Source organism: Somniosus microcephalus, chromosome 16 (assembly GCF_052327205.1).
Source record: "Somniosus microcephalus isolate GS21.2 chromosome 16, FLI_Smic_1.0, whole genome shotgun sequence".
In the NCBI taxonomy this organism is placed as follows: domain Eukaryota; kingdom Metazoa; phylum Chordata; class Chondrichthyes; order Squaliformes; family Somniosidae; genus Somniosus; species Somniosus microcephalus.
Window position 1 is genome coordinate 96,688,709 of NC_141002.1, and position 24,816 is coordinate 96,713,524.

Genomic DNA, 24,816 nt, shown 5'->3' on the forward strand with positions numbered 1-24,816 from the left:
TTCCAGTTTTGTCTCCACTCAGTAAACACCTGTTATAACCAACTCCTGCAGTCCGTGTCTCAATTACACACGGACGTAACACTGGCGACGAACAGATCCGAACTTACCTACAGTTCTGCACCACCTCATGGGGATCCATCCCTGAAGCGAAGTTGTTAGAGGTCGAGGCCAGAAGGAAGAAAAGAAAAAAAAAAACAAACAGAAGAAACGGGCGTCGACCGTAGGCAACCGCCTCTGATTCATCAAATTCGAAGATTTGCAGGAGAGGCTGTCGAGAGCGGGGCTTGGTTATCGTGTCTATGGAGTTCCAGCTAATCGGGCTGGTGGCAGGTAGTACACTGATCCTTCCTGGGCTGCGGCGGGCTAGAGCTCGATCGGGTGGCCTTTCAACGGGGCCGAGCAGCGTTGTCGGGAAGAGGAGAGAGAGAGAGAGAGGGTGGAGCACACAGGGCGCGGCCCGTGCTACGAAGCCGGGCAGCGTACAGACCCGAGAAGAGGGAGGAAAGTGTCCTGTAGGGTTTGCTCTGACGACGGGAACAGTAATTAAAATTAAAGAAATTAGAAGCGCAGAAAGCCGCAAGGAGCTGCAGTTTGCCACGGAGACCGTGGAGAGCGGCGTTAGCAGCAGCGCGGGGGGGAAGTGCGCGAAGACCATAGGGCGTCGCCATCAAGGCATAAAAACACCAGCAACAGCGCTAGCAGCAGCGGAGAAGACAGAAAGCGCGGGAGGCGCCATCTTAATCCAGCGGGGAAGAAGGCAAAGTGCGGGAGGCGCCATTTTGTTCAATCGGGGAAGAAGGCAAAGCGCGGGAGGCGCCATCTCAGATCTCCAAGATGCCGAAGACTGGCAATATCACTGCCTTCGATAATGCAATAGAAGACTGGACCATGTATGTGGAAAGAGTCGAATGAAATTGCAAGGCAAATGAAGTAGCCGATGAGAAAAAGGCATCGGTACTACTAAACTTAATGGGCGCAAGAACGTACGGCCTATTGCGGAACCTGATCACTCCAGCCAAACCGATGGCGAAGAGTTTTAACGAAATTGTTGATATCCTACAGGAACACCTAAATCCTACACGGCTGCTGATAGCAGAAAGATTTAAATTCCAAAAGAGAAATCAGCATAAAGATGAGAGCAATGCTGATTACCTTACGGAACTACGCAAGCTATCAAAGCACTGCCAGTTCGGAGCAGGACTGGCAGATACCCTACGGGACAAATTTGTCTGTGGACTCCTGAGTGAAGGAACCCAGAAGAGGTTACTCTCAGAGAAAGAGCTGACGCTAGATAAGGCTTTCAGCGTGGCAGTATCGTACGAAGCAGCAGCAAGGGGAGCTGCGGAAATACAGCAAAAGCCACAGGAATATGGCACCCATGAAATGACACGGGGATTTGAAAAATGTTATCGCTGCGGCAGAACAACCCATGACCAGAAGGACTGCTGGTCCAAGGACAAAATATGCAGGCAATGCGGAAAGATGGGACACATTGCACGAGTTTGCAGGTCCGGGAAGAAGACTAACGACAACAAAAAGGCTACTAAGGAACAGTACAGGAAAGTACAAAAGATGATGGACAGTAATTCTGAAGACCAGAAGAGCGATAGTGAATCCGGGAACAAGAGACTAAGCTGTCTCAAACTTCACAACATAATCGCAAAAGAGGATCACCAAACCATTTGGGTCACCTTCACGATAGCAGGGTCCCAAGTCAAAATGGAATTGGATACAGGATCAGCCCTGACCGTCATGAATCGAGGAGACTATGAGCGGCTATTCTCACACATACCCTTGAAAGACACATCCATTGTCTTGAAGACGTATACGGGGCAGAAAATATACCCCAGAGGGAAAATAAGGGTGCCTGTCGAATACAACGGCAAGGAAATACAGAAATTGTATCTGTACATACTGCAAGATGGTGGACCACCGTTATTGGGACGTGAATGGATCAGAAAGATAAGTTTAGACTGGCACTCCATTCAGGCACTGACTGTGGCTGGTAAAAAGGATGACGACGTCACACCTGGACGATTGTCAAAAATCTTAGCTAACGCTAAAGAGGTATTTCAACAAGAACTGGGAACTCTTAAAGGCGTAACCGCCTCGATAAAAATAGAAGAGAATGCAATTCCCAAGTTTTTCAAAGCAAGACCGGTACCGTATACAATTCGGCCAGCCGTCGAGGCAGAGCTGGAGAACCTGGAGAATGCAGGCATGTTATTTAAGATAGACTGGAGTGAGTGGGCGACACCCATCATTCCTGTCATGAAGAAAACATTAAACAATAAGTCTGAGGAGCCAAGGAAGGTTCGCATCTGTGGGGACTTCAAGGTGACGGTGAACCCAGTCCTTCACACAGTACAGTATCCTCTCCCGAGGATAGAAGATATTTTTGCCTCACTATCTGGAGGGAAGCGTTTTACAAACATTGACCTAGCACAAGCATATTTGCAGATGGAGGTTGAAGAATCCTCGAGGAAGTATCTCACGATAAACACTCACAAAGGTCTTTACCAGTATAATCGACTGGTATTCGGAGTAGCATCAGCTCCAGCGATATGGCAAAGAGCGATGGAACAAGTCCTGCAAGGGATTCCGGGGACTCAGTGTTACTTGGACGACATCCTAGTGACAGGTGAAGATGACAGTGAACACCTTGCCAACCTAGAGCAGGTGCTCACTAGACTAAGAGAACATGGGCTACAAGCCAATCGCCCCAAGTGCGAGTTTTTTAAGAAACAGATATCGTATTGTGGCCTCGTGATTGATGAAGAGGGGTTACATAAGTCCCCTGACAAAATTGAAGCGGTAGTTAAGGCTCCAGCGCCTGAAAATGTGTCGCAACTCGGATTGCTGAATTACTACCATAAGTTTTTGCCGAATTTGTCCACAATTCTGCACCCACTGAACGCCCTACTACAAGCTGGAGTAGCATGGAAATGGAGCGATGAATGTAAGTGGGCCTTTCAGAAGAGTAAAGGCCTAATCACTTCAAGAGAAGTATTGGCTCACTACAACCCATCACTACCGATAAGACTGGCGTGTGATGCGTCTCCCTACGGCATTGGAGCGGTACTGTCACATAAATTTCTTGATGGTTCAGAGAGGCCGATAGCTTTTGCGTCACGCTCATTAACTTCAGCCAAGCATAACTACGCCCAGATTGACAGAGAGTCCCTCAGCCTGGTGTGGGGGGTGAAGAAGTTCAATCACTACCTGCACAGTCAGAAATTTACTCTACTAACTGATCATCAACCTCTTGTCTCCATTTTCAACCCTCAGAAGGGCGTCCCGATAATGACAGCACAACGCTTACAGAGGTGGTCCCTTTTCCTAGGGGCACACCAATATGACATCGAGTACAAAGGAACTAAACAGCATGGGAATGCTGATGGATTGTCGCGCCTACCGTTGCTGACGGTGGAAGAAGCACCTGCAGTGGATCCTGTGGAGATATTCCACTCGACCATAGTCGAATGTCTACCTGTGACGAATGCAAACATAGAAAAGGAAACACGAAATGACCCGACACTCTCCAGGGTCTATAATTTAACGGTGAAGGGATGGCCAGCACATGGCGAACCACTGTTGCCAGCATTCTCGCCGAGAAAAGAACAGCTGTCAGTGTGCCGAGGAACCTTGATGTGTGGATCTAGAGTAGTAATTCCACCCAAATTGAAGGATAGAGTGCTCAATGAGCTTCATGAGGGTCATCTGGGAGGGGTAAAAATGAAGAACTTAGCCAGAGCGTTTGTGTGGTGGCCGGGAATCGATAGAGAAATCGAAGAGATGACCAAGAGCTGTACAGGATGCCAGAAGGTCCAAAACGCCCCACCACAAGCCCCTCTACATCCATGGGAGTGGCCCTCATCTCCATGGCAAAGGGTGCACATTGATTTTGCTGGTCCATTTATGGGCTCGATGTTTTTAATTGCGGTGGATGCACATTCAAAGTGGCCAGAGGTAATAAAAATGTTCTCAACCACCACAGAAAAAACTATCACAGTCTTACGAACCATATTCGCCAGAAATGGGCTGCCTGAACAGATTTGCTCCGACAATGGACCACAGTTTGTGTCTGAAGAGTTCCGGAGGTTCTTAAAGAACAATGGTGTTAAGCATTACACATCCGCCCCATATCATCCAGCCACCACTGGACTGGCTGAGCGGTTCGTTCAAACATTCAAGAAGGCTATCAAGGCAATGGGTAATGAAGACATACCCCTACAACACAAGGTGGATAACTTCTTGTTTGCCGACCGGAATGCGACACATGCGGTTACCAACCAAACTCCAGCCATGATGTTCTTCAATCGAAGACTACCATGCCGCTTGGATTTGGTTAAGCCAAACATCAGAAGAGATGTGGAGAACAGGCAGTTTCAGAATATGAATGAAAGGCCGACCAGGAGTTTTAAGATAGGTCAACCAGTTTTGGCCCGGGACTACCGCACAGAGAAATGGCAGCCAGGAACAATCTGCACACGGCAAGGACCTCTAATGTATACCGTGGACGTTGGAGAGAGCATTGTAAGACGCCATGCTGACCAGATTCTAGAGTCACTGGAAAACGTCAAACCCACACCACGATCCGATACACCTGGTGATGAAACCGAAGTACCAATTGCATCTACCTCAGAATCGGTGACATTGGAAGCAGACGAACCAAACAACGACGTTGATCCCGAATCAACTTTGCCAGAAGAACCTGATACCCCAAAGAGGCGTTATCAAGACAGAATCAGGAAGCCCCCTCAAAGACTGAATTTATAATTGCTTAACTTCAGCTAATGTGTATAGCAACTGTAACTGTAAATATGTTATTTAATTATTAATCGAATGTTATGTACTGTTTAGCTAAAAGGGGAGGAATTGTAGTGTATGTACTTTGAAGAAGGAACTATATTCTGCAGCCCCTGTATACTGCAGTACCAGTAGTGACCACCCCTGTATATAAGCCTGTGTAGTAACTTTGTATAGTAGTTCCAGTTTTGTCTCCAGTCAGTAAACACCTGTTATAACCAACTCCTGCAGTCCGTGTCTCAATTACACATGGACGTAACAGGCACCACGCCGGCCTCGTCGGTGCCGGATAAAAAAGAGTTTCCTGTACTTGAAAATGAAAAAAAATCGTTGCAGGGCTGTGGGCAAAGGGCAGGGGGTGTGGGACTAATGGGATGGCTCGGGCAGGATGGGCCGAACGGCCGCCTTCTGCGCTGTACGATGATTCTATGATTTACAGTTGGTGAGTTCAAAATTTACAATGGTTGGTAGCTGCCAGGTAAAGAAAATATATATACTGAATTTGATGGAATAATACAGTAAAGGTAATTTAAAAAAAAGGTTTACTGTTGTGTTGCTTGGCACGAAGACTGAGCTGACTGTGAACATAAGTGCACTTTACACTCATTAAGGGGACAGTGTTGTTTTACAGCCTCACGGTTCTGCTTCATGTTACGGCCCAAGATACTGGCGGCAGACATTAACCAGCGGGTTAGTAACGTGGGCCAATGATTCGAAGGCTCCACCAGTGCTCGTTCTGTTTACAAGTCAAAGGTAGTCCTGCAACTGGTTATAGAAAATGTTTACAGCCATTTCTGGGAGAGCCGAACGCCATAATTAGCTCCCGTAATTAGCTGAGGGGGAGGAAGGGCGAACACTGCGGCCCTTTCATTCCAAATAGTGATTTAAAAGTTGTTATTGGGCGACCTCTTTTTCATTTGTTTCCCTTAATCTTTCCAGCCCAGGCTCCAATTTCCAGTCGAGGGGCTAAAGGCAAAGCCACCTGCTCCAAAGCCCCCTCCCTCATTGGGCTCGGCACTTATATCGGCCTCGATGTCTGTCACACACCCCGTGTGCGGATGGAGAGGCCCGGGGAGCCTCGCATATCAATCGGTAAGCAATGGTCTGGTGGGGTAAGGGAAATTGCTGGACTGGGGAGGGTGTGGGGGGGAGGGGCAGCAGTACCTGGCCGGTGGGATGGGGATAGGGTGGGGGGGGTGGTAAGATGGTGGGTTGGGGTGGGGGGATAAGATGGTGGGTTGGGTTGGGGTGGGGGGGTAAGATGGTGGGATGGGGTGGGGTGGGGGGGTAAGATGGTGGGATGGGGTGGGGGTGGTAAGATGGTGGGATGGGGTGGGGGGTAAGATGGTGGGTTGGGGTGGGGTGGAGGGGTAAGATGGTGGGTTGGGGTGGGGTGGAGGGGTAAGATGGTGGGTTGGGGGGGTGGTAAGATGGTGGGTTGGGGTGGGGGGATAAGATGGTGGGTTGGGTTGGGGTGGGGGGGTAAGATGGTGGGTTGGGGTGGGGTGGGGGGGTAAGATGGTGGGATGGGGTGGGGTGGGGGGGTAAGATGGTTGGATGGGGTGGGGTGGGGGGGTAAGATGGTGGGATGGGGTGGGGGTGGTAAGATGGTGGGATGGGGTGGGGGGTAAGATGGTGGGTTGGGGTGGGGTGGGGGGGTAAGATGGTGGGTTGGGGTGGGGGGGTAAGATGGTGGGTTGGGGATGGGGTGGTGGGGCAGCAGTAGCCTGGCCGGTGGGGTGGATTTGGTGAGTGGCGGGGGGGGCAGTGGTAGCGACAGTGGCCCGCGGGGTCAAGGCCTGGGTCGGGGAGCCTGGAGTCGCTGGGGGTCGGGAGGGAGGGAGATCGGGGCGAGGTCATGGATCTCGGGGCAGGGGGACTGGGACTGGCTGCGATCGGGGTTGGGGGTCCTTTAATGTGGGATCGGGAGAAGCACTCCCACTCATCCCAGCTCTATGTGCAGAGGTGAGTCAATTACTTTTTTTCAGCGGGCGATTCCTAGGTACCCCACGTACAGCCCGTGACGGCATTGGCTGTCTTGGTGTTAGCTGTGGCTCAGTGGGTAGCACACTCTGCCTCTGATTCAGAAGGTTGTGGGTTCAAGTCCAACTCCAGAGACTTGACCCCTTAAAACTAGGCTGACACTCCAGTGCAGTGCTGAGGGAGTGCTGCACTGTCAGAGGTGCCGTCTTTCGGATGAGATGTTAAACCGAGGCCCCGTCTGCTCTCACAGGTGGACATAAAAGATCCCACGGCACTATTTCGAAGAAGAGCAGGGGAGTTATCCCCGGTGTCTTGGCCAATATTTATCCCTCAACCAATATCACCAAAAACAGATTATCTGGTTATCACATTGCTGTTTGTGGGAGCTTGTTGTAACCAAATTGGCTGCTGCTTTTCCCACATTACAACAGTGACTACACTTCAAAAGTACTTCATTGGCTGTGAAGCGCTTTCAGATGTCTGGTGGTCGTGAAAGGTGCTATATAAATGTAAGTCTTTCTTTCTTGGCAAACTAATCTTGCAGTTGGGACCACAAGCAAGTGATAGGCCCCTTTATTTGTATTTACGAAGTGACTAAAACCTGCTTCAAGTGTGGGTAAAAGACGCCTCTTGTTTGTCTTTACTCAACATGGCTTCCTGCCCACAAATTGGCTACCGCATTTCCTACATTACAACAGCGATTGCACTTTAAAAGTAAATCACTTTGGGACATCCGGTGGTCGTGACAGGCGCTATATAAATGCAAGTTCTTCCTTTCTTTCTGAAGTGAAGCAGTGATCTGCAAAAACAAATGAAAGAACCTGCATTTATATAGCGCCTGTCCCAACCTCACGATGTCCCAAAGCGCTTTATGACCAATAAAGTACTTTTGAAACGGTCTCCCAGATAGAAAAGTGGAGGCGTAAAACCCTGGAATCATTTAAGAAAAAAAAAATCGGCTGCTGCAAAGGGTTGGCTGTAGGGAGATTCAGGAGTGGACGAATTAAGATGGGCTGAATGGCCGTCCTCATCTGTAATTACCTTGCGATCTTGTGAATGGCATCTTTGCGCTGTACACCTTCCTCAGTCCCAGGAACTGCAGCATTTTGCTGTGACAAGGGCAGCAGGCGCATGGGAACACCACCACCACCTCCAAGTTCCCCTCCAAGTCACACACCATCCTGACTTTGGAAATATATCGCCATTCCTTCATCGTCGCTGGGTCAAAACCCTGGAACTCCCTCCCTAACAGCACTGTGGGAGTACCTTCACCACACGGGACTGCAACGGTTCAAGAAGACAGCTCACCACCACCTTCTCAAGGGCAACTAGGGATGGGCAATAAATGCTGGCCTTGCCAGCAACGCCCACATCCCATAAACAAATTTTAAAGAATAGTTTTACACCAGGGAGATTGTCCTGCACATCCTTGAATTGTTTTTGCTGTGGCTGCGTGTAAACAGTGTACTATTTATATCGCAATGACATCATGTCTGAGTAAACACAGAAAACGCTGGAAACACTCGGCATAGTCAGGCAGCAACCGCGGAGAGAGAAACACAGTCAACGTTTCAGGTCGATGACCTTTCGTCAGGGCTTTGTATTCATGTCTAAGTGGATGGTCTAATGGCGGGGGAAATGGCCACCTGATGCAATGCAATTTGTCTTTGTTCTTTTCTTCCAACAACGAGTTTCGTTGATTTACATTTAAATAGAATGATTCACCAGAATGATACTAATTGTGAGGACAGGTTTTATAGACTAGGAAATAACAACAGAAAATGCTGGAAAAACTCAGTAGGTCAGGCAACATCCGTGGAGAGAAATTTGAGTTGACGTTTCGGGTTGAACCCTTCTTCAAAACTGGAAAGAAAAGAAACTAGATCGAAGGCAGGGCTGCGATCGGACAAAAGAATAAAAGAAACAAAAGCCTGACCTGCTGAGTTTTTCCAGCATTTTCTGTTGTTATTTTGGATTTCCAACATCTGCAGTATTTTGCTATCTTTATAGACTAGGCTTGTATTCCATTTGAGTATAGAAGATTAAGGGGTGATCTAATTGAGATGTTTAAGATGATTAAAGGAGTTGATAGGTTAGATAGAGAGAAACTATTTCCTCTGGGGAACGAGACCAGAGTTAATGGGGTAAAAATTGGGTAGCGCCCGTTACCTTCACCGGGGCGCTAATTATAGCACCCCCAAAAAGTTAGTGCCCCCGCGGCCGATTTTCCCAGGTAGCGCCCCGAGAGGGAGGAGGGGGGCTACTGGAAGCGCCCCACGTCCCTCTTGGGGCGCTGCGAGCCAATATCGCGAAGCTATGTGCAGCGGTACTGCCGGTCTTCCTCCTCTTATTAAAGGGGAGGGGCCTGGCGCAGCGCGTCCCGGCGCCCAGCTGGGCCACCAGGGATCGGGAGTGCCGACAAACTCACGGAGAGCAGCCGGTACCCGGCGGGGGGGGCTTCACTGGGGCCGGAGACAGTAACGGGGAGGGCAGGTGCTGGCAAGCGGCCAGCAACAAAAATGGCCGCCCGCCACCTCCCCTTTAACCCCGGCCACAGGTAGGCCCCCCCCTGACCCCGGCGGACATAGCGTCCGGTGGTAAGTCGGGGGGGGGCACCACCCAATATTACAGCTGGGGCGCGAGCAGGGCGCTGCGCATGGCGATGATGTCATTAGCGGCGATGTGCCCAGGCGCTAGTTGATTTGCGCCCCCTTAGCACCCTCTTAGGGCGCTAACGGGAGGCACAAATCAGCCGAATTTAGCCCCCAATAACTTTAAAATTAGAGCTAGGTCGTTCAGGGGTGATGTCAGGAAGCACTTCTTCACACAAAGGGTAGTGGAAATCTGGAACTCTCTCCCCCAAAAAGCTGTTGAGGCTGGGGGTCAATTGAAAATGACAAAACTGAGACTGATAGATTTTTGTTGGGTAAGGGTATCAAGGGATGTGGAACCAAGGCAGGTAGATGGCGTTAAGATACGGATCAGCCATGATCTAGTTGAATGACAGAACAGGCTCGAGGGGCTGAATGGCCTCCTCCTGTTCCTAGAAGATATGTTGTTATATTTCACCTCTTCACTTTTATCTTTCATAAAGATGATTTTTTTTAAAGCAAATGTTGAGGCAGACTTGATTTGTTGATCAGGCTCCAACAAAAAAAAACCCTGTTCTAGAGCCTTCCTGGCAAATCCTGAGAGGCCTCAGTCACTTTAGCAGTTCTAATGAAAGGTTTTAGTATTGCTTAATTCAAATGCAAATTAGTCAGATTTCATTCACAAAATAACATTTTGGGATACAGTACGTGAGTACTTTGAGACGTGATGTGTGTGTTTTTTTTATTTGTTTATGGAATGTGGGCATCGCTGGCAAGGCCAGCATTTATTGCCCATCACTAATTGCCCTCGAGAAGGTGGTGGTGAGCTGCCTTCTTGAACCGCTGCAGTCCGTGTGGTGAAGGTACGCCCACAGTGCTGTTAGGGAGGGAGTTCCAGGATTTTGACCCAGCGACGATGAAGGATCGGCCGATATATTTCCAAGTCAGGGTGGTGTGTGACTTGGAGGGGAACTTGGAGGTGGTGGTGTTCCCATGCGCCTGCTGCCCTTGTCCTTCTAGGTGGAAGAAGTCGCGGGTTTGGGAGGTGCTTTCAAAGAAGCCTTGGCGAGTTGCTGCAGTGCATCTTGTAGATGGTACACACTGCAGCCACGGTACGCCGGTGGTGGAGGGAGTGAATGTTTAAGGTGGTGGATGGGGTGCCAATCAAATGGGCTGCTTTGTCCTGGATGGTGTCGAGCTTCTTGATTGTTGTTGGAGCTGCACTCATCCAGGCAAGTGGAGAGTATTCCATCACACTCCTGACTTGTGCCTTGTAGATGGTGGAGGGTGGAGTGTGGAGTGTTCGGGAGGAACAGGAGACTTTGGACTTCTGGTCTCCAAAGCTCTCCGCCACTGGGGTCGCCAACTCTGATTGGACGTATTCCTGGAGGTTTCATCATATGACTTCCTGCCTCCAGCCACCCCGCCCCCACACTCCCGCCATTGGCTGTCCAACTCGTCCATCACGCTGCCCCGCCTTCTCACGGCCAATTAGAAAGTGAACAGACTCTTCCTCACCCGATTGGATGATTCTTAACTCTCAGTCAAACGACCCTTTTTTCTATCTCCAATATTTTTATAACTAATAATGGAAAGTGTTCAAAGAAAATGAAAGAAAAACACAATTTTTTGTTTAATGCCCCGCTGATTTTTCTCCCGGGTGTTGCTGGCAGCAGTTGTCCGGCAGATTAAGCTTCAATTCCTGGAAACACCAGGCCAATCCGGGAGGGTTGGGAACCCTATCCGCCACTGGGGTTTTCCTCACCTCATGATTGGGTCTGTTGATAGAGATTGATTGCTGTGATTAGTCAACAACTCCATTATCGTTGTATCATGCTTGTTATCAAAATCCAGGCTGACATGCCCAGTGCAGTGCTGCGGGAGTGCTGCACTGTCAGAGGTGCCGCACTTCAGATAAGACGTTAAACCGAGGCCCCGTCTGCTCTCTCAGGTGGATGTAAAAGATCCCATGGCACTATTCTGAAGACGAGCAGGGGAGTTCTCCGTGGGGTCCTGGACAATATTTATCCCTCAGCTAACATCACTGAAACAGATTACAGGAAACTCTTTGGTATCCGGCCCCGACGGGACCGGCGTGTTGCCGGTTGATCAAAAATTCTGGATGACGGAGAGGGTTATCTACCGAGGCTATTTTTAACAAAGATAAATAAAAAAAATCAAGAAATGTGCAGTATACAGTAATTGAGTACTCACCTACAGAATGTTGTGTTAAATGGATGGTGGAAGATGCTTGATTAAGTACAGTACTGCCAGTTGAGGGTAATGCAATGCAATGACTACCAGATGCGTGGGAGACACACAGTACCCCTGTAAAATGGCGGATCAGAAGAGACTACCGGCAGCGCGGGAGAGTCAGACTCCTGTTATTGAGGTGTTCCGACTTCCGATAGCGCCAAGAAGCCGAGTAGTGGCAGTTTGGAGAACTGACTGACTAACTCGGCCACCGCAGGAGACTCGGACTCGGACTCGGCAACATTGCCAGTTATTGAGGTGTTGTTTTCGGAGTGAGAATTTTGCCGGTTAATAGAAAATTCCGGATATTTAGGTGCCGTTTAAACAAGAGTTTCCTGCATCTGGTCATTATCACATTGCTGTTTGTGGGAGCTTGCTGTGCGCAAATTGGCTGCCGCATTTCCTACATTACAGCAGTGACCACACTTCAAAAGGTACTTCATTGGTTGTAAAGTGCTTTGGGATGTCCTGAGGTTGTGAAAGGTGCTATAGAAATGCAAGTCTTTCTGTTTCAAAGCAGTTAAGAACGGGGGGGACTCTCCATGTAGGAAACTGAGTGGGAACCCACATCCCATCACATAAAGCCCTCATAATCCAATGTTCTGCCCCAACCCTCGAACCTCTAACTCTCAGATGTGGGTTTTACTGCTTTCAGTCTGGCGCTGACTTTACAGTTTTGGCTGCACAAGTAAACAATTTTCATCGCTCCACCATTGGTGGCCGTGCCTTCAGCTGCCGGGGCCCCAAGCTCTGGAATTCCCTCCCTAAACCTCTCCGTCTCTCTCAACTCCTTTTAAGTCGTTCCTTAAAACCTACCTCTTTGACTAAGCTTTTGGTCAGCCTGTCCTAACGTCTCCTCATGTGGCTCGGTGTCAAATTGTGTCTGATTTGTTAAGTCTGTGTGTTATAGTGAGAATTATTACACAGACCACAAGAGTAAATTTTAACAGGTCTTTACTAGTCGAAGGTCAGGGCGGAACTGCCCAATAAATCATTACACAGCACTTATATACCGGTGTGGTCACCACCGGTATTACAGTATACAGCAGCCAAGATAAAGTAGTGCAACTCTTAAAATAGTTCTCTTAAAGGTGGAATGGTTCTCTTAAAGGTGGAACGGTTACATACACCACGATCCTCCCTTTTTAGCTTAACAGTATATATTCCCCATTAAACATAACATACTAACATATATACACAACTTCATGTAAAAACAGTTCACAGATTCAGTCTCTGAGGAGGTCTCCTGACTCGGTCCAGATAACGCCTCGGTGGTGTCGTAGTTTTCGGTGGTGTAGTAGGTTCTCATTGCTGGGGTGACTCATCTAATAGTCCTTCACTGGACTTAACAGCTTGAACTTTCGTAACTTCAGAACCAGCATTGCTGACTTCTAAAGGCTCGAGTACCTTGGGAAGTTTTTCTACTTCCAGACTGATTTGGCTCAGTTCGGAGGGACCACGTGCGTGACCTGGTAGGGGTGATAATGGTTCAGATGAGTCATCATCTTCTGCTTCTTCTCTATTGTCTTCTATTTCCTCCATCACTTCAGCTTTTGCCTCTGCCACCAATTCCCTGAGTGGCTTATTACTGCTGACACTGCTCACAAAAGGGTGCTCTTTCTTCTTAGCTTTCAACTGATCGATGAATTTGACATATTCCCTTTCTTGCTCAGCTTTGATTCGTTTGGCCTCATCGCGCAGACGGTTTGTGTGTTCCTGATCCATTTTCTCAATCAGCTGCTTCTGCTGTCTTCCCAGATTCTCCAACTCTGTGTCAAAGAACTTTTTCTTTGCATTCATCTCTTGCTCAAAACGGCGAATCATTTGTTCTAATTGCTGTTGTAGTTTGAAATTGAGTTGAGTTCGAGCCCGGTGTTCCTCAGAAATGTGCATGTCTGTAGACTGGACAGACTCAGAATTCTCTGTCAAACTATGTTGTTGTTGTTCAGTGGAATTCTGTTCTGATACTTTGTTCTCTTCTGAAGCATTTATGCACTCCTTCGTTTTTCCAGCATTAGTCTGCAAGTCCATTTTAGACTTGTCTTTTGCACATGGGCTGGTCTTACCATCATCAGTTCCAGAGTCTGAGCTGATTGTCTTCACCGAGTTCTCACTCTCTGCTTTGTCACTGTCACTGCTGCATATTCCCTCATCCCCTATTCTGGACAATCGGGAGTGCCAGTCCATATTTATTTTCCTGATCCACTCCCGTCCCAGAAGTGGTGGACCTCCCTCAGGTAGTACATATATGTCCATTCCTTGGTGTTCTTTGCCCTTGTGTATCACCTTGACTTTTATCTTTCCGATGGGGTATACTCTTTGCCCCGTGTATGTCTTTAATACTATCTCCGTATCCCGTAGGGGAATATGTGTGAATAACCTTTTGTAACCTTGCTTACTCATGACCGTCAACGCCGATCCGGTGTCCAATTCCATCTTCACTTGGACTCCTGCTATCTGCAGTGTGACCCAGATAGTTTGTCGGTCAGCTTCCTTACTCACATTGTGAATTCTCAGACTACCCAGTTCCTTGCTGTTGGAGCCTGAATCCGAATTCTGTTCATCCAAACTCTTCTCAGCCACCTTATGTACCTTTCTGCACTTTTCCTGCAGTGACTTTTTGTTGCTGGTCTTCTTTCCTGACCGGCATACTTTAGCTATGTGACCAAGCTTGCCACATTTTCTACATTCCTGGTTTTTAAACCAGCATTGGTTCTGATCGTGTGTTGTCTTTCCACAACGATAACATTTCATTGTACCCAAAGCCATTTGATCTACGCTGAGTACTGCTGCCTTCAGCTGCATTTCCGCAGTGCCTCTCGCTGCGGCTTCGTGCGATGCTGCAATAGTGACAGCCTTATCAAGTGTAAGATCATTCTCTTCAAGCAACCGCTTTTGTGTTCCTTCTTTCGACAATCCACACACGAATTTGTCTCTCAGTGCCTCTGTCAGGCTTTCCCCAAACTGACAGTATTTCGCTAGCTTACGCAGTTCAATTAAATACTCCGCGTTGCTTTCCTCTTTCCGTTGCGTTCTCGCATAAAATTTAAATCGTTCCGCTAACATCAGCGGTGTGGGGTTCAAATGATTTCTCAGGACAGCAACAATATTAGCGAAGGTCTGATCCGCCGGTTTAGCTGGTGATAGAAGATGCTTCAATAGCCCGTATGTCTTCGCACCCATTGAGTTTAGTAAGGTTAGTGCTTTATCTTCATTTGATATTTTATTTGCCTTACAATATATCTCTATGCGTTCTACATACATGGCCCAATCTTCAACATCGGGATCGAAATCGTTGATGTTACCACGCTTAGGCATCCTCGCAATCTTCTTGAGAAACAAAAAGAAATTTTTCTTTAACTTTTTTTTTCCAAAATGGCGGTTTCCCGCGCTTGTCTTCTTCCCCGCCTACAAAAATGGCGGCTTCCCGCGTTTGCCTTTCTCTCCCGCTGGCTGTAATGGCGATTGCCGTATTGCTGCATTCGCCCTCCCCAGCGGTTCTCAAATTGTGCCTCCCAGCCCCTCTTGCAGTCCGGTCCTTTCCCCCAGCTGCGGCTGAGTTCTCTGCGTTTTTTTAAAATTTTCTCCCGCGTCTTATTCTGTCCCGGTCGCTGCGCCTCGCGGCCTCGGTAGCTGCCCGGCCTTTTTCACCGGTCGCGGTCGAGCTCTCTCTCGACGCTGTTGCGTCCCCCAGCCCGCTTGCAGCCCGGTCTTTTACACCGGCTGCGTTTGCATTCACCGCGGCTCCCGTGCCTTACGCTGCCCGAGTCTCAGCGCCTCTGGCCCCAACTTCTGTCCGGCTCTTTTCCCCGGCCGTGGTCGAGTTCTCCGCCCTTATATCCTCCGTTTTTCCCTCCCCTACTTCACAGCCAACGTGGCCGACTTGCTGCTCGTCGCTGATCGGCTTACCCACCACCGTGATAGAAGGGATGATCACTGCCTGTTGCTGATGGAAGGCTTCGTGTCAGAATTCTTCCTTTGCTCTTCAGACCCGAGTCTTTTCTCAGCAGGATGATGAGGGCGGATGCCTCTTCTCGACGCCCGTTAAACTGCCTTGGATGTATCTCTGCCGCAGGGTAAGATAGTACTCGTCGCCACTGTTAAGTCTGTGTGTTATAGTGAGAATTATTACATAGACCACAAGAGTAAATTTTAACAGGTCTTTACTAGTCGAAGGTCAGGGCGGAACTGCCCAATAAATCATTACACAGCACTTATATACCGGTGTGGTCACCATCGGTATTACAGTATACAGCAGCCAAGATAAAGTAGTGCAACCCTTAAAATAGTTCTCTTAAAGGTGGAACGGTTCTCTTAAAGGTGGAACGGTTCTCTTAAAGGTGGAACGGTTACATACACCACATGATTTACGCTCCTGTGCAGCGCCCCGGGATGTTTTACTGCGCTAAAGGTACTATATAAATACAAGTTCTTGTTGACTGCTGAGAAAAAGTAGCGCTGGTGATTTACAAGTGGGCACCTGTAGGTGGGGGGGAATACCAGACTCTCACGTAACTTGGTTTATTGAACGGCGACTGCACCAACTCCACCAATCAGCACTTGCGATAGAGACACGATCAGCCAGGCTCGCAATATAGTAACATCTGCGAACGGTATTTCTCAGCGCAAGGTTCGACAGGTCGTGACCCCCCCTGTTGACCACTCGCTTTCTTTGTCGGTATTTTCTATTCACCATTAAATGACGCCAGCTTGTGTGTCGCCACACCACAAACGCGTGCTCCCATCCGTCTGTGACGGAACAACGCAATATCGATCGGGCATTTGCATTCCTTGTTTTTTAATCTAGAGTTTAAGCACCTTGTAACAATACGTCAACAGTTGCCGCCGTGCAGATAAGTCAGTCTTGCAACTGACTCTGAGGCCAATGGAAGATTTATGACAAGAAATGACAGACTGCTAGTTTGAAAGGCCTCCAGCTCTGCTTAGCAGCGCCAATATACATGGCAGATTCAAAAATAAGATTGCTTGCAAAGGAAAGCTGAGCAGCTACAAGTACTGCCCTTGAGGTTCCTAAAAAAAATAATCGTGTTCCTAACATGTAATACAAACCAGCAGGAGAAAAATATAAGGCTAGAGCCAGTTGTGTAAGGCTGGATCTAGGTTAGATGTCAGGAGGTGGTTCTTTTCCCAGAGAATGGTGGACCTCTGGAATAGGCGGCCGGCTCGTGCGGTGGACGCTGATTCGCTGAATTCCTTCAAGCGAGAGCTGGACCTGTTTCTGGCTGGGGCGGAGATCACCTCTTACAGAAGAGAGGGACTGCAGGAAATTCAGGGCCAGAGCGATCTCCTGGTCTGGTTTCGATCGCCTAGATGGGTCAGAGAGTAATTTCCCAGATTTTTTTCCCCAAATTGGCCTGTTTTTTTTTAAATCAGTTTTTTAGCCTCTCCCAGGGGATCACATGGTTTCGGGTGGGGTGGAGAGTGTATATGTTGAGGCGCTGTGGGCCATCAGCAGCAGCAGAATTGTATTCCAGCACAATCTGTAACCTCATAGCCTGGCATATCCCTCACTCTACCAGGGGACCAACCCATGTTCAATAAGGAGTGTAGAAGAGCATGCCAGGAGCAGCACCAGGCGTACCTAAAAATGAGGTGCCAACCTGGGGAAGCTGCAACACAGGACTACATGCATGCTAAAAAGCGGAAGCAGCATGCTATAGACAGGGCTAAGCGATCCCACAATCAACGGATCAGATCAAAGCTCTGCAGTCCTGTCACATCCAGTCGTGAATGGTGGTGGACCATTAAACAACTAACGGGAGGAGGAGGCTCCATGAATATCCCCATCCTCAATGATGGTGGAGCCCAGCAGGTGAGTGCAAAAGACAAGGCTGAAGCGTTTGCAACCACCTTCAGCCAGAAGTGCCGAGTAGATGATCCATATTGGCCTCCTCCTGAGGTCCCCACCATCACAGAAGCCAGTCTTCAGCCAATTCAATTCACTCCACATGATATCAAGAAATGGCTGAGCGCACTGGATACAGCTAAGGCTATGGGCCCCGACAACATCCCAGCTGTCGTGCTGAAGGCTATTGCTCCAGAACTAGCCGTGCCTCTAGCCAAGCCGTTCTAGTACAGCTACAACACTGGCATCTATCCAACAATGTGGAAAACTGCCCAGGTATGTCCTGTTCACAAAAAAGCAGGACAAAAACAATCTGGCCAATTACCGTCCCATCAGTCTACTCTCAATCATCAGCAAAGTGATGGAAGGTGTCATCGACAGTGCTATCAAGCAGCACCTACTCACCAATAACCTGCTCACTGACGCCCATTTTGGGTTCTGCCAAGACCACTCGGCTCCCGACCGTATTACAGCCTTGGCCCAAATATGGACAAAGGAGCTGAATTCCAGAGGTGAGGTGAGAGTGACTGCCCTTGACATCAAGGTAGCATTTGACCAAGTGTGGCATCAAGGAGCCCTAGTAAAACTGAAGTCAATGGGAATCGGGGGGAAAACTCTCCACTGGCTGGAGTCGTACCTAGCACAAAGGAAGATGGTTGTGGTGGTTGAAGGTCAATCATCACAGCCCCAGGACATCGCTGCAGGAGTTCCTCAGGGCAGTATCCTAGGCCCAACCATCTTCAGCTGCTTCATCAATGACCTTCCCTTCAACATAAGGTCAGAAATAGGGATGTTCGCTGAATGCAACAAGACCTGGACGACGTTCAGGCTTGAGCTGATAAGGCATAAGTGCCATTCACGCCACAGAAGTGCCAGGCAATGACTATCTCCAACAAGCGAGAGTCTAACCACCTCCCCTTGACATTCAACGGCATCACCATCGCAAAATCCCCCACCATCAACATCCTGGGGGTCACCATTGACCAGAAACTTAACTGGACCAGCCACATAAATACTGTGGCAACAAGAGCAGGTCAGGGGCTGGGTGTTCTGCGGCGAGTGTCTCACCTCCTGACTCCCCAAAGCCTTTCCACCATCTACAAGGCACAAGTAAGGAGTGTAATGGAATACTCTCCACTTGCCTGGATGAGTGCAGCTCCAACAACACTCAAGAAGCTCGACACCATCCAGGGCAAAGCAGCTTCTTCAGCAGCACCTCCCAAACCCGCGACCTCTTCCACCTAGAAGGACAAAGGCAGCAGGGTGCATGGGAACACCACCACCTCCAAGTTCCCCTCCAAGTAACACATCATCCTGACTTAGAAGTATATCACCAATCCTTCATCGTCGCTGGGTCAAAATCTTGGAACTCCCTCCCTCACGGCACTGTGGGAGTACCTTCAGCACACGGACTGCAGCGGTTCAAGAAGGCGGCTCACCACCACTTTCTCAAGGGCAATTAGGGATGTGCAAAAAAAGCTGGCCTTGCCAGCGATGACCACATCAGAGGAACAAATAAAAAAAATACACAAGGTATCGCAAATGTGTGGGACAGGCTCGGGGTGCCAAATGGTCTGCACCTGTCCGTCATTGTCCATATGTTCGTATTTCAAAGCAGAACTACTTTATTTCTGAATTATTCTTACTTGAAGGCCACTTTATTTGATAATTCAATTTTTCTGTCGAAATTCCTACTTTTCTGCGTTATTTACAAAGCATAATTCGAGTCAAAAAAAAAGAAAGACTTGTATTTATATAGCACCTTTCATGGCCACCGGACGTCCCAAAGCACTTTACAGCCAATGAAGTACTTTTTGAAGTGTAGTCACTGTTGTAATGTAGGAAACACGGCAGCCAATTTGCGCACAGCAAGCTCCCACAAACAGCGATATGATAATGACCAGATAATCTGTTATTGTTGTTTTGGTTGAGGGATAAATATTGGCCAGGACACCTCCCCTGCTCTTCTTTGAAATAGTGCCATGGGATCTTTTACGTCCACCTGAGAGAAGATGGGACCTCACTGTAATGTCTCATCCGAAAGACGGCACCTCCGACAGTGCAGCGCTCCCTCAGCACTGCACTGGAGTGTCAGCCTAGAATTTTGTGCTCAAGTCTCTGGAGTGGGACTTGAACCCACGACCTTCTGACTCAGAGGGCTGAGTCACGGCTGATGCTAACCCTGACACGGCTGACTCACTGGGCAATCCCAATTTTTATTTTCAGCGCAAAAGAACAAAACAACTTTTGAAAAATCAGGAATAGATTGTGATCACTGAGGAGCAGGAGGAGGCCATTCAGCCCCTCGAGCCCGTTCCGCCATTCAATGAGATCAGGCTGAGCTGTATCTTAACTCCATTTACCAGCCTTAGTTCCACATCCTTTAATACCCTTGCCTAGCAAAAGTCTATCAATCTCAGTCTTGAAATTTTCAATTGATCCCCCCCCACCCGCACCCCCCCACCCCCCTCAGCCTCAACAGAGTTTTCCGCGCAAGAGAGTTCCAGATTTCCTCTACCCTTTGTGTGACCAAATTTAATGAGTGACCAAAATTAAGCCTCTAAAATGAACACAAAGGAATGTCCGTACAATAGGACAAATATCTGTAACTTCCAAATTAGCACCAATATTCTATTCCGTACACCGTACAGTGAGGCAGCATTTCAGGCCAGCTGTTTACCCAGTTGGCAGGTTATATGATACTATTACCAACACAGCGATTCGCGCACAGACAGACAGAGCAGCTTACTGCTGGGTCCTTTCATGGTTCACTTAGGAACTGACAGAGACATGTAATGGCCCCTCACGTCCCGGACATCAGCATTAGCAACAGCAGCAACGATATGCTGCATCTCACTTATCTTTACCTTGGAATTCCGATCTGCGCAATGTAGCTGGATACAGATTTTAGAGTAACAAAGGTTTATCAGTTCAAATCTCTGAAGGAAGGATAGAATCTTACAGCACAGAAGGAGGCCATTCGGCCCATCGTGCCTGTGCCGGCTCTTTGAAAGAGCTCTCCAATTAGTCCCACTGCCTCCCCCCCGCTCTTTCCCCATAGCCCGGCAATTTTCCTTTTCAAGTATTTACCCAATTCCCTTTTGAAAGTTACTGTTGAATCTGCTTCCGTCGCCCTTTCAGGCAGCGCGTTCCAGATCACAACAACTCGCTGTGTAAAAAATGTTTCCTCATCTGCCCCCTGGTTCATTTACCGATTATCTTAAATCTGTGTCCTCTGGTTACCGGCCCTCCTGCTGGTGGAAATGGTTCATGCATCACTCCTGTGCTCGCTGACCTACATTGGCTCCCAGTTAAGCATCGCCTCGATTTTAAAATACTCATCCTTGTTTTCAAATCCCTGCATGGCCTCCTCGCCCCCTCCTTAACTCTGTAAACCCCCTCCAGCCCCACAACCCTCCGCGATCTCTGCGCTCCTCCAATTCTGACCACTCGCGCATCCCCGATTTTCATCGCTCCACCACTGGTGGCCGTGCCTTCAGCTGCCTGGGGCCCAAAGCTCTGGAATTCCCTCCCTAAACCTCTCCACCTCTCTACCTCCTCCTTTAAGACTACACCTCAAAAAAATTACTTAATTGGCTGTGACGTGTTTTTGGGATGTCCTGAGGTTGGGAAAGGCGCTATGTAAGTGCAAGTATTTCTTTCTTTGATTCTACAGTGTAACTTAGCGACAGAAGGACCAAAGACCTAGGAACTCAACCTATACCGAATGGACAATGCATCAAACACAGGCAAACAGTTAAAACAGGCTCTAAGCCCCTTAAATATGTTAACATAGAAACATAGAAGATAGGAGCAGGAGTAGGCCATTCGGCCCCTCGAGCCTGCTCCGCCATTTAGTGAGATCATGGCTGATCATCCAACTTCAGTACCCTGTCCCTGCCTTCTCCCCATATCCCTTGATCCCTTTAGCCTTAAGAAATATAACCAACTCCTTCTTGAATATATTTAATGAATTGGCCTCAACTGCCTTCTTTGGTAGAGAATTCCACAGGTTCACCACTCTCTGGGTGAAGAAATTCCTCCTCATCTCTGTCCTAAATGGCTTATCCCTTATCCTTAGACTGTGACCCCCTGGTTCTGGACTCCCCGACCATCGGGAACATCCTTCCTGCATCTACTCTGTCTAGTCCTGTTAGAATTTTATAAGTTTCAATGAGATTCCATTTCATTCTTCTAAACTCTAGTGAATGAGGGGGCCTAACTCCCGTTGAAGGACCCCTGCGTAAAATGTGTCTTCGGTGAGACAGATAGGTGACCAGAGATATGTTTCATTATAATTTTTCTTATAATTAATTTTCCATGGAGGCAGGAGGAACAGGAGTGTCCCCCCTTTCCCCCCACCCTCCGCCTCCCCGACTCCACCAGAAAACAGGCCCAGAATAATTTCTACCCAATTTTTTCCTTTAATGTTTTTGACATTCCGAGAAATAATGGCCCAGAAATTCAGGTCTCCACGGGTGAGTACGCACGGGGTACTCACCCGTAGGCACGATGGAAGTGCAGGTTTCCTGCATGCACTGCGCATGCGTGGGAAACCGGCACTTCCGTTCCTCTGAACGAAGGGGTTCAGAGGTCGAACGCGTGTGCGGGGGAGGCTGAGCGTGCGCATCGAACTTCATTTTTTTTTACAGGTTTTCCCGCGAGGGTAAGCCTGCAGAAGTTAGAAATGTAAAAAGCAGGCGTAAGGCCTGCTTTTTACAAGGTAAGTGGTGAATTAATTAAAATTAAAAAAAATTTCCATAGGTTTATTATTTTTAAATAATTTAAAGCAAGGTAAGTTTATTTTTAGCCCCGTTAGAAAATAAAATTATTTTTTTCAAAAATTTGAATTATTGTTTAAAATAGTTATTTCATGTAATTTATAGTTTATTTAAAAAATGTGATGTTTTTAAAACATTTATTTGAAGATTTAGTGCTATTTTGGGGCCATAGTATTTATAAGTTTGACAGCACTTCCTGTCAGACTTATGAATGGAGCATTCCCTGCTCCAATTGGCTCCCCATGGCCCACGTGATCCCAGGGGACACTTTGAACTAACTACGCCCCTGGGATATGCAAGCACTGCGCGCCGGCAGCTGGACCAGGCCCCGGATCGGAATCCCACGCGGGCCCACAGCTCAACGGCCGGCGCGCAAGGTAAGTGCAGATCGGGGGCTTGCACCCGCGGGAAGCCTCCGGTCCGAATTTCTGGGCCATAGGGAAGATGAATACGTGTTGTGATTTTACAACTTTTGTTCCAGCCATTCTTCTGTGTAAGACATGAGCATGTAAACAATGGTAACTTTAAACGAGAATCAAGCCCTAGCGAATACCTCGAGCGCTCTTAGGCTCAATGGGCAGCACTCTCGCCTCTGGGTCAGAAGGTCGTGGGTTCACAGTCCCACTCCAGAGGCTTGAGCACGTAATCTAGGCTGACACTCCCAGTGCAGTGCTGAGGGAGTGCTGCACTGTCGAAGGTGTAGTGTATGTACTGTGAAGAAGGAACTATATTCTGCAGCCCCTGTATACTGCAGTACCAGTAGTGACCACCCCTGTATATAAGCCTGTGTAGTAACTTTGCATAGTAGTTCCAGTTTTGTCTCCACTCAGTAAACACCTGTTGCAACCAACTCCTGCAGTCCGTGTCTCAATTACACACGGACGTAACACTGGTGACGAACAGATCCGAAATTACCTACAGTTCTGCACCACCTCATGGGGATCCATCCCTGAAGCGAAGTTGTTAGAGGTCGAGGCCAGAAGGAAGAAAAAAAAACAATCAAACAGAAGAAACGGGCGTCGACCGTGGGCAACCGCCTCTGATTCATCGGATTTGAAGATTTGCAGGAGAGGCTGTCGAGAGCGGGGCTTGGTTATCCTGTCTATGGTGTTCCAGCTAATCGAGCTGGTGGCAGGTAGTACACTGATCCTTCCTGGGCTGCGGCGGGCTAGAGCTCGATCGGGTGGCTTTTCAACGGGGCCGAGCAGCGTTGTCGGGAAGAGGAGAGGGAGAGGGTGGCGCACACAGGGCGCGGCTGGTGCTACGAAGCCGGGCAGTGTACGGACCCGAGAAGAGGAAGGAAAGTGTCCCGTAGGGTTTGCTCTAACGACGGGAACAGTAATTAAAATAAAAGAAATTAGAAGCGCAGAAAGCCGCGAGGAGCTGCAGTTTGCCACGGGGACCGCGGAGAGTGGCGTTAGCAGCAGCGCGGGGGGAAATGCGCGAAGACAATAGGGCATCGCCATCAAGGCATAAAAACGCCAGCAACAGCGCTAGCAGCAACGAAGAAGGCAAAGCGCAGGAGGCGCCATTATGTTCAATCGGGGAAGAAGGCAAAGCGCGGGAGGCGCCATCTTAGATCTCCAAGATGCCAAAGACTGGCAATATCACTGCCTTCGATAATGCAATAGAAGACTGGACCACGTATGTGGAAAGAGTCGAAGTATATTGCAAGGCAAATGAAGTAGCCGATGAGAAAAAGGCATCGGTACTACTAAACGTAATGGACGCAAGAACGTACGGCCTATTGCGGAACCTGATCACTCCAGCCAAACTGATGGCAAAGAGTTTTAACGAAATTGTTGATATCCTACAGGAACACCTAAATCCTACACCGCTGCTGATAGCAGAAAGATTTAAATTCCACAAGAGAAATCAGCATAAAGATGAGAGCAATGCTGATTACCTTACAGAACTATGCAAGCTATCAAAGCACTGCCAGTTCGGAGCAGGACTGGCAGATACCCTACGGGACAAATTTGTCTGTGGACTCCTGAGTGAAGGAACCCAGAAGAGGTTACTCTCAGAGAAAGAGCTGACGCTAGATAAGGCTTTCAGCGTGGCAGTATCATACGAAGCAGCAGCAAGGGGAGCTGCGGAAATACAGCAAAAGCCACAGGAATACGGCACCTATGAAATGACACGGGGATTTGAAAAATGTTATCGATGCGGCAGAACAACCCATGACCAGAAGGACTGCTGGTCCAAGGACAAAATATGCAGGCAATGCGGAAAGAAGGGACACATTGCATGAGTTTGCAGGTCTGGGAAGAAGACTAACGACAACAATAAGGCTACTAAGGAACAGTACAGGAAAGTACAAAAGATGACGGACAGTAGTTCCAAAAACCAGAAGAGCGATAGTGAATCCGGGAACAAGAGACTAAGCTGTCTCAAACTTCACAACGTAATAGCAAAAGAGGATCACCGAACCATTTGGGTCACCCTCACGATAGCAGGGTCCCAAGTCAAAATGGAATTGGATACAGGATCAGCCCTGACCGTCATGAATCGACGAGACTACGAGCGGCTA

At 48.4% G+C, this 24,816-nt stretch overlaps 2 long non-coding RNA genes across 2 annotated transcripts in view; both read right to left on the bottom strand.

Moving 5' to 3' along the window:
* LOC147106410 (uncharacterized) overlaps positions 1–8,920 on the bottom strand; it is a 60,264-nt gene extending 51,344 nt beyond the window's left edge. Inside the window, exon 1 of the long non-coding RNA XR_015081451.1 lies at positions 7,834–8,920. This is a non-coding gene — a long non-coding RNA (uncharacterized LOC147106410). The remainder of the gene's footprint in view (positions 1–7,833) is intronic.
* A 2,072-nt stretch (positions 8,921–10,992) lies between these two features.
* LOC147106411 (uncharacterized) overlaps positions 10,993–24,816 on the bottom strand; it is a 47,126-nt gene continuing 33,302 nt past the window's right edge. Inside the window, exon 2 of the long non-coding RNA XR_015081452.1 lies at positions 10,993–11,161. This is a non-coding gene — a long non-coding RNA (uncharacterized LOC147106411). The remainder of the gene's footprint in view (positions 11,162–24,816) is intronic.